The sequence below is a fragment of the Peromyscus californicus genome, unplaced genomic scaffold (assembly GCF_007827085.1).
Source record: "Peromyscus californicus insignis strain IS unplaced genomic scaffold, ASM782708v3 Scaffold_5__1_contigs__length_169319896, whole genome shotgun sequence".
NCBI classification, from domain to species: Eukaryota; Metazoa; Chordata; class Mammalia; order Rodentia; family Cricetidae; genus Peromyscus; species Peromyscus californicus.
Window position 1 is genome coordinate 43,746,210 of NW_026294573.1, and position 9,042 is coordinate 43,755,251.

Below are 9,042 nucleotides of genomic sequence, written 5' to 3' on the forward strand. Positions count from 1 at the left end.
CCACTGAGGGAAATGAGCACTGATTTTCTTCTATTCCCATTTGTTAGGATGCTCTTCTATTCCCATTTGTTAGGATGCTGCTATAACATGAAAAAGGGGAAATTTGCCGTGTGTGTGTGTGTGTGTGTGTGTGTGTGTGTGTGTGTATGCGTGTGCGCGCTCATGTGTGTCTTTTTGTCTGTATATAATCTTGCTATCTCCAGTGGCATCCTATTGAGTTCTCGGTACAGCTGAGATTTGGATTCTGATACCGGTCCCTCATGAATCACTTTTCGTTCATTCCCTCATCTAGTCCTCTTTTTAGTTTCTATAGTGAGAGACTCGTATAAGGATTGGCTGGAACTTGGGTAAAGTTGCTGGCACATGGGTGCTCTGCATTGTCTGCGGTGATGTCTTATCTGTTCTCTAGGGAGCGTCTGACTCCATCTGAACACCGAGTCTCCTGTAGCATGGCTGGCTAAGACTCGTGCTCCCACTGAATCGTGTGAGGCTGAAAGTCACACTCAATGCTTGGGTCCAGGCGCCTGCTCTGGAAGTGCCTTGGGTGCATACGGATTATCACAGTTTTTGTCACTCTCCCTAGCCTGTCTTCTTGTCTTAGACTCATGATAAAATGGGGGCTTGGATGGTGTATTTGTTGTTTTTCTTGTCGTTGTGATAAAAAGCGACTTAAGCAAAGATTTGTGTTGGCCCTCAGTTTGAGAGGGTATGGCCCATCATGGTGACTGGGGCATCAGTGGCAGCAGGGCTGCTGGGCATGTGGTAGCAGGGAGATGGGCCAGAAGTTGAGACGGGGCTTATCTAGGCCAGAGAAGACTTGGGTAGGGTGGGGATGGCGGCTCAGTCTGTGCAGCTACGGGGATGCTCTGATTGCTGGTGGGTAAAGTTTTCCAGGGGTGGCTGGTTAGGGGAGAAGTGCCCACCCCTGTAAGTACCCCTCACCTGTGTGCTGTAAGAAAGCCCAGTAAACTCATTGGTTCCTCAGAGTGAACTTTGGTGGAGTTGTGCTTCTGTTTGTCATTGGGACCTTAGAAAGGGTAGGTAGGGTGGCTTCCATTCCCCCTGGCAAAACATTTTAGCAACACTTGGCATAGTCGTCAGGATATGACAAAACAGCGGATGAGTTTGGGAAGAGTGATGGTGTCCCTGACATGAGGAATGAGACAAGCAAATGAAGTGGGGCATGGGAATCGGGGTGGGGTATATGGTCTGAATGAAACTGACCACCATAAGCTCATAGGGTGCGGCTCTATTGGGAAGTGTGGCCTTGTTGAAGGAAGAGGGTCACTGTCGGGGCAGGATTTTAGGTCTCTTTTGCTTAAGCTTTGCTCAATGTCAATCCACTTCCTGTTTCTTTCTGTCCAAGATGTAGCCAACCCCATGTCTGCCTGCATGCTGCTGTGCTCCCCACCATGATAATGGGCTGAACCTCTGAACTGTAAGCCGCCACCTCAAATGTTTCCTGTGTAGAGTTGCTGTGGTCATGGTGTCTCTTCACAGCAATAGAAACCCTAACTAAAACAGGGTATTTGTGGGGGAAATTTTGACATGGTGGTATTTTCCTATAAGGCTTTGTGGGAATTGTGGCCCAGACATGGGCAGTGCAAAAAGTAGTGAGATGTGTAACTAGGTGTGGCCAGCAGGGCAGGAGCTGTCAGTGTGGGAAATCCCAGGATGGCAGGCTTCTTCCAGGTGGTATGAAGGAAGTACTGTACCTGCTTGACAGTGCGGGTCTTCACTGGATGTATAGAGATGTTTTGAGGACTGCCAAAGGTCTAGAGCAGACATTGCAAGCCTTGGGAATACACATTGGGGGGGAGGTATCAGCAAGCAGCTGTTATGAGTAATAAAAGATCTATCTGAGGCAGGGTGAGAACAGCCCAGAGGGAGACTGTGGCCGTGTGTGTGTGTGTGTGTGTGTGTGTGTGTGTGTGTGTGGTAACAATGAGAAAGAGACATGAGTCTCATGGCCTTGGCATTAGCATTCCTGACTCAGCAAGAATACTAGATGAAACAGATGGGAAAATGGAGGTGTTGACTGGATGTTTTCTATGGCTAAGGGGCCAAAAGGGGAAGAGGACTAGTAATACAGAGCCCCTCCTGGAACCCCCAAACCTGGACCCCTGGGAGGAATATGGTGACCATAAGGAGGGGAGGGACCCAGAAGCAACAAAAGATACTCCCCAAGTCTGACCTTTGATACAGAGAAGGGAAAAATCTATGATCCAGCATGCAGACAGGGGTCTAAACCGTGGTCCAGGGTGAGAGACCATGATAATCAAAGATTATTCCACACTGGAATGCTAGAATTGGGAAAAGCTTTAAACAAGTAATGAAAGGATCTCCATCAGGCTGGTTTGTGAGGCTGTGATGTGGGAGCAGATGGAGATCAGTCTGAGTGCTGCAGAAGCGGAGAAACAGCAATATAACCACATCAGTCCTTGAGACAAGCTGCATGGCCTGAGGCAGTATAAGGGACCCCGTCACTGATGTGTGGGGGCCCACAGAGGCTCCCTAGTAAGGCCTTACTCCAGTCAGAAAGTCTGAGCTTGCTTTACCCAGCAGGGCTGCATAATGGGATGGTTTGGCCAAAGACATGATTACACTTGGCTGTACACTGTGCTTTGATATTGAAAGGGGGAGGTCTTTTGCCTCTCCCATTGCTAGTGTATAAAAAACTCATTAGAATAAATCTCGAGGCGGCTGGTTATTAACCCAGGGCCCTCCCAAAGCCATCCTCAGTCTCTGTCTTTCTCCCCATTATCCATCCATATTTCTAATACTTCCTCATTCCTCTCTCCTCCCCTCAAGAATCCTTCGGCAGGTCGGAGTTGGACTCCCACATGATGGACTGGTTCATAAGAGCCATTAGAGATGTTTGGTCATCCCCAGTAGAGGTCTCCATGGCTATCAGGCCAGGGGACAACAGAGGAGGGGCAGGCGCTATTGAGGGAGCGAGGTGTGAGGGAAGCAGTGTACGATGTCCAGCTGACTGGGGCTGATAGACTGCCCTGTTGTAGGATATTTTGTTTGTGTTCTGACAAATAAAGCTTGCCTAGAGATCAGAGGGCAGAGCTAGCTAGCCACTAGTTAACCACAGAGGCCAGGAAGTGGTGACATGCACCTTTAATCCCAGCACTTGGGAGGTGGAGACAGGAATATAAGGAGGGTGGAGACAGACTCTGGCCCATTCCGAGTGAGGGTTCATAGAGACAGGATCACCCATTTGGTCTGAGCATTGGTAAAGCTGAGAAGTCTCTGGTGGCTGCTGATCTGCTTCTCTGATCTTTCAGCTTTCGCCCTCAGTATCTGACTCCGGTTTTTTATTGTTAAGAATAATTAGGGTTGCGCTTCACTGCCCACCAGAAGCTTCCGGAAGAACTGGCCTCATCAAGGACCTGAGACTGGCATGGAGCTTCAGCAGCTTCGCTGAGCCTGTGGTGGACCAGGGTCTTTATGAGGTGGGAGAAAGTGTAAAGTAGGAGAGTAGCCCGAGGTAAGAGAGAGGCAGAGAAAGAGGTCTGTCTCGGTTACTCGAAGGCAAACTTGTCTAGATTTATGTCAAGCTCTCCTAAAACAGCCAAGCTCTGTGCTAAGGAACTTCTGGGAGGCTTTGAAACCTGGGGAGCAGTTCACAGAAGGCCTCTAGGATAAAATCATACAAGCATGGAAGATCAAGCCTGTCCAGAGGGCGGGCAGTTACCGCTCTAGACTAAGGTATCTCTCTGCTACAAGAGTATGGAGATGGTTTGCCAGCAAGGGCCTTCCTCAGAAGCCAGGTGTCGTGGATGGAGAGGCCGGCCCAGCTGTAGCTAGAGCCTCAGTTCCAGCCGAGAGCCTCCCTAACCCAGGGAACCAGCATGAGCAGCAAGTGCAGTAGGGGAGGGCGGGACTTCACTCACCATTAGCTCTGAGCAGCCTGAGAAGTATGAGCCAGCCTCACCAAGCTCATGGGATGGGGAAATGCAGGGGGGCTTCATGGAAGAGCGCCAGGGTGTGTGTCCTAGTTAGCGTTTCTATTGCTGTGATGAGACACCATGCCCAAAGAGCAAGTTGGGGAGGAAAGGGTTTATTTGACTTACACTTCCACATCATAGCCCATCACTGAGGAAAGCCAAGGCAGAAACTCACACAGGGCAGGAACCTGGAGGCAGGAGCTGACGCAGAGGCCATGGAGGAGTGCTGCTTACTCGCTTGCTCCATGTGGCTTTCTCAGCTTGCATTTTTATAGAACCCAGGACCACCAACCCAGGGATGGCACCACCCACAATGGCCTGGGCCTTCCTCTATCAATCACTTACTAAGAAAATGGCCACAGGCTTGTCTGAAGCCCCATCTTATGGAAGCATGTTCTTTTTCTTTTCTTTTTTTTTCTTTTCTTTTCAAGACAGGGTTTCTCTGTGTAGACCAAGCTGTGCTGGAACTCACTCTATCAACCAGGCTGGCCTAGAACTCATAGAGATCTGCCTGCTTCTGCCAGTGCTAGGATTAAAGATTAAAGGCCTGTGCCACCACTGCCCAGCTGGAAGCATTTTCTTAATTGAGGAACTGAAGTTCCCTCCTCTCAGTTGACTACAGCTTTTGTCAAGCTGACATAAAACTCTTCAGCACAGTATGGAAGTGGAGTGGTTCAGGGAGAATGACTGAGGGTTGTGAAAGGCTAGCTAGGTTAGTGTCTCCTGTCTATGCTGCTGTACCCAACATGGATGTGCTGGTTTTGATGGCGTTGGCTGTCTCCTGAGCTCTGTAAAAGCTGATCATGCCTGCCCCTCCCCTTCACCTCCCTAGTGTTCCCTGGTTAACTCCCTACTTTTTGCACAACTGTATCTCACAGGGTGATCTCCAGACCCTAGTGAGTGTTGTGTGGAACCTCATTAGACTGCTTAGCATCATGGTCTTTTACACACAGCACACATTGCCTGGTCTGTTTCCTAGTCTGTGGTTTGAATGAGAACTGTTCCCTGTTAGTCTCTGGCATTTGAGTATTTGGTTCTTGTCTTAGTTAGGGTCACTATTGCTGTGAAGAGACACAATGGCCATGGCAACTCTTATAAAGAAAACTTTTAAGTGGGGTGGCTCGCTTAACAGTTTCAGAGGTTCAGTCTATTATCATCATGACAGGGAGCATGGTGGCGTGCAGGCAGACGTGGTGCTGGAGCTGAGAGAGCTACATCTTGACCAACTGACACACTGGGCGGTATCCTGAGCATATGAGACCTCAAAGCCCACCCCCACAGTGACACACTTCCTCCAACAAGGCCACACCCACTCCAACAAAGCCACACCTCCTAAAAGTGCCACTCACTATGAGATTGTGGAGGCCAATTACATTCAAATTAACACATTCTTTTTTTTTTTTTTTTTTTTTTTTGGTTTTTCGAGACAGGGTTTCTCTGTGTAGCTTTGCGCCTTTCCTGGAACTCGCTTTGGAGACCAGGCTGGCCTCGAACTCACAGAGATCCGCCTGGCTCTGCCTCCCGAGTGCTGGGATTAAAGGCGTGCGCCACCACCGCCCAGCTCAAACATGACTTTTTAAAACAAGTGAATGTTAATAATTTGAAGTAGATGAGCACTGCATCACTTACTAAACACGATACTTGCTCTTGGTTTCCTCCTAGTTCTTAGTCGGGTAAGAGTTTCTTTGTTGCTGTTTTTGTTACTCCTCTGAGTAAAGGTGACCGTCACCAACCTGATTCTGATCCCCAGGAGCCCACATGGTGGGAAGAAAACAAACCGTTACAAACGGCACACAGGCAAAGGTCCTCTTGCACTGTTTCCCACTTTAGGGAGCAGCAAGAGGCAGCTGTTGGGCACAGGTTTTATCTACATTTGAAAACAGCCAGATTCTTCCAGCATGTCAGAGGCAGCAGGGTGGCAGGCATCAGTCTGTACTTGATGCCAAGGAGGGCTGGCAGGTCTGAGTCAGGCTGGCTCCATCTGGAGGCTGCAGGGCACTGACAGCTGGGGCCCTGGGCTCATTCCAAGTGGGCATTGGGTCACTAGAGAACAGTGCAGCCTGTCTGCACTTCTTTTTTTGTTTTCTTGTTTTTTGTTTTCTCTGTGTAGGCCTGGCTGTCCTGGAACTCTCTGTAGACCAGGCTGGCCTTGAACTCAGAGATCCATAGGAGGCTGCTTCCTGAGTGCTGGGATTGAAGGCATGCGCCCTCCACAAGGCGCCTGTTTGCACTTCTGATCAGGTCATTCTTGTTTCCAGTTGCTTCATGAGTTGAGCCTGGACCCCATGCTGAGCATGCTGAGCATCTGTTCCAGCCCTGCAGCAGCCCTGCAGCGCCTCCTGCTGAGGTGCAGCCCACCCCTCTGGGAATGCTTCTGCTAGACAATCTCAAGCTTGAACCTGGGAGAGGCACATCTGGTGGGCATGCAGTGAAGCCAGGAAACCTGTGTTCCCAACAGTTTCCCGGTGGGGAAAAGCAGTTGGGGAGACACTGCAGCTAATGGCTTATGCCTACTCTCCCACCCCGCCCCCTCCCCCGTTTTGTCCCCAGATGTGTGAGCTCCAGTGTAACACCTGTTTAGAGAAGCCCATGGGGGACACTGCCAAGTGAATGTGCACATGCACAAAAGGTGCCAGGAAACAAACAAAGAAAGCAGCTTTCTGGAGGGCTGGACTGAAAGTCACCCCAATCCCCCTGATCCCCAGGGACCCACCAGTGAGCAGGCTCACCCACAGGCACCTGCCTTACTGAGTGTTGTATCATGACTGCCTCAGCCAGCCAAGCCCTGCCCCGGGTGTTTCTGCTGAGAAGTAGCTGAAAGGCTGCTGTTGTACACAAAGCATGCAGCCCAATATACCTCAATCTTCACACGTGGTTAGTCACCAAAAGCCACGATTACAGACAGGTAGCTTTGGCTAAGAAAATACGCTTTGTGGATAAAGATGGTACTTAAAGCGCTGCTGGGGTGACTTAAGGACAGACAGACTGAGCACTTTCACTTAGTGTCCACACCAAAGCTGGGGGGGGTGTGTGAGATGGCTCAGTGAGTAAAGGTGACCGTCACCAACCTGATTCTGATCCCCAGGAGCCCACATGGTGGGAAGAAAACAAACCGTTACAAACCATCCTTTGTCCTCCACACATGCATCATGGCACGTGTGTCCCTCCCACACACAAACTTAAAACAATGGACCGTAAGATGGTGGTTCAGTGGGGAATGGCATTTGTCAAGCCTGATGACCTGAATGGATCACTGAAACCCACAGTGGGAGGAGAGAACCGACTCCCGCCAAGTGTCCTCTGACCTCCACATAGTCTGCTCCCCCTTGTCGTCTCCCCAGACTCCTGAATCTACCTTTTATTTACAGCTTGTACAGTGAGTAGGCCTGGTAATGAGCAGGATTCAAGCACACCGTTTGGACTAATGTCATGGAGTAACACACTCAAGAGCGAACCTGTCCTCATTTTTCACATGAAGAAAATAAGGTCCCAAGATGGGAGGCACTTGGCCAGGATTTGCAGTGAGGCTGATGCTGAGCCCAGTGATCCACCCCTCCCACATGGTTTCCAACACCAGAGCTCACAAGCCTCGGGTGGGATACATCTGCAAGTGCAGCGTGAAGTAGGGCTCCAACCTTCCCTCACTGAACATCTGTCCCTACACACAGAGTTAATAATTAACATGTTCATCTGCAACACCATCTGTCAATTTTTTTTACATCAATGGGTCTGTTTAACCTGTTTATTGATCTATTTGGCCACCACAGAGCTAATACCATACTAGCTTAACTGCCACTGCTCTGTATACACACTGGCATCTGGTATACAAGTCTGTGACTCAGGGATTTCAGAAGTGACTCAAGTTCTGCTAAACAGATATTACAATTTCAATTAAACTTAAAATTTTCTAAAATGGGTATCTGAACATCAAGTCTTCCTATCCATCATAATATAGGTCTTCACTGCCTTTCAGTGAAGCTTAATGGTATTCTCCATTGTTACAAATTTGAGATTAAATCCTAGTTACTTTGGGGGAGGGATGTACTTTCTTGCTATTACATTTCTTTGTGGTCCTGGAGAGTGTACCCAGGGATTCATGCATTCTATGCACGTACTCTGTCCCTGAGAGACACCCCACCCTAGGCTGCTATTAGAAAAGGCATCTTTTTTACATTTTTTACGGTTTGCTTGTTAATGTGTTGAAATGCCTTTGGTTTCTGCATAGACTGTCAACTCTTTCGGACTTTGTACTAAGTTCTTCTGCCACACTGGTGGGGCCCGCACAATGAACAGCAGTGACAGAGGAAGTCCTCATTCCTCCCTGACCTTGAGTGGAGCTCACGAGCACTGCATCACTTACTAAACACGACACTTGCTCTTGGTTTCCTCCTAGTTCTTAGTTGGGTAAGAGTTTCTTTGTTGCTGTTTTTGTTAAATAGGTATTGAATGGTACCTGTTCTGTACAATCTGTTTCATTTTTCCTCTACTTCTTAATGATTACTTGGGTTTCCTCATCTTCTAGAACCAAGAGATCCTTCCCTTTAGTATTTAATGTTATGAACTTAACACACACTGGCTGTACACTAGAAACAAGAAAGGCTACTTCCCCAGTCCAGGGCTACCTGCTTGTTTCCAGGGTAGACTGTGGCGGGGACGTAGTGGGTGAGAGACTGCCCTGGGGGAGGATGGAAGCCCTGCTCTGTCAGATGTAGAAGTTCGCAGAAGCAGGGAACACAGGGGACTTAGTACACAACATGGTTGCCAGACTTGAAGCAAAGGAGGCACCTCCTACCAGTCTCAGCTATGGCCAGTTTTGCCAGCTCCCTTTCTTACTCAACCAGCCAGGGGATGGCATGCCCTTTCTACTCGTAGCAGTAGGAGAACATGGACTAGAGAGATGACATGGCTCAGCAGTTAAGAGCACCCACTGCTTTTGCAGAAGACCTGAGTTTGGTTCCTAGGACCCACATTGGGTGGGTCATAACGGCCTTTAACTCCAGCTCCAAGGGACAGGACATCCTCTTCTGGTCTCTGAAGGCACCTGCACTCCCATCCACATACTTGCACATAAATACACACAAGTATA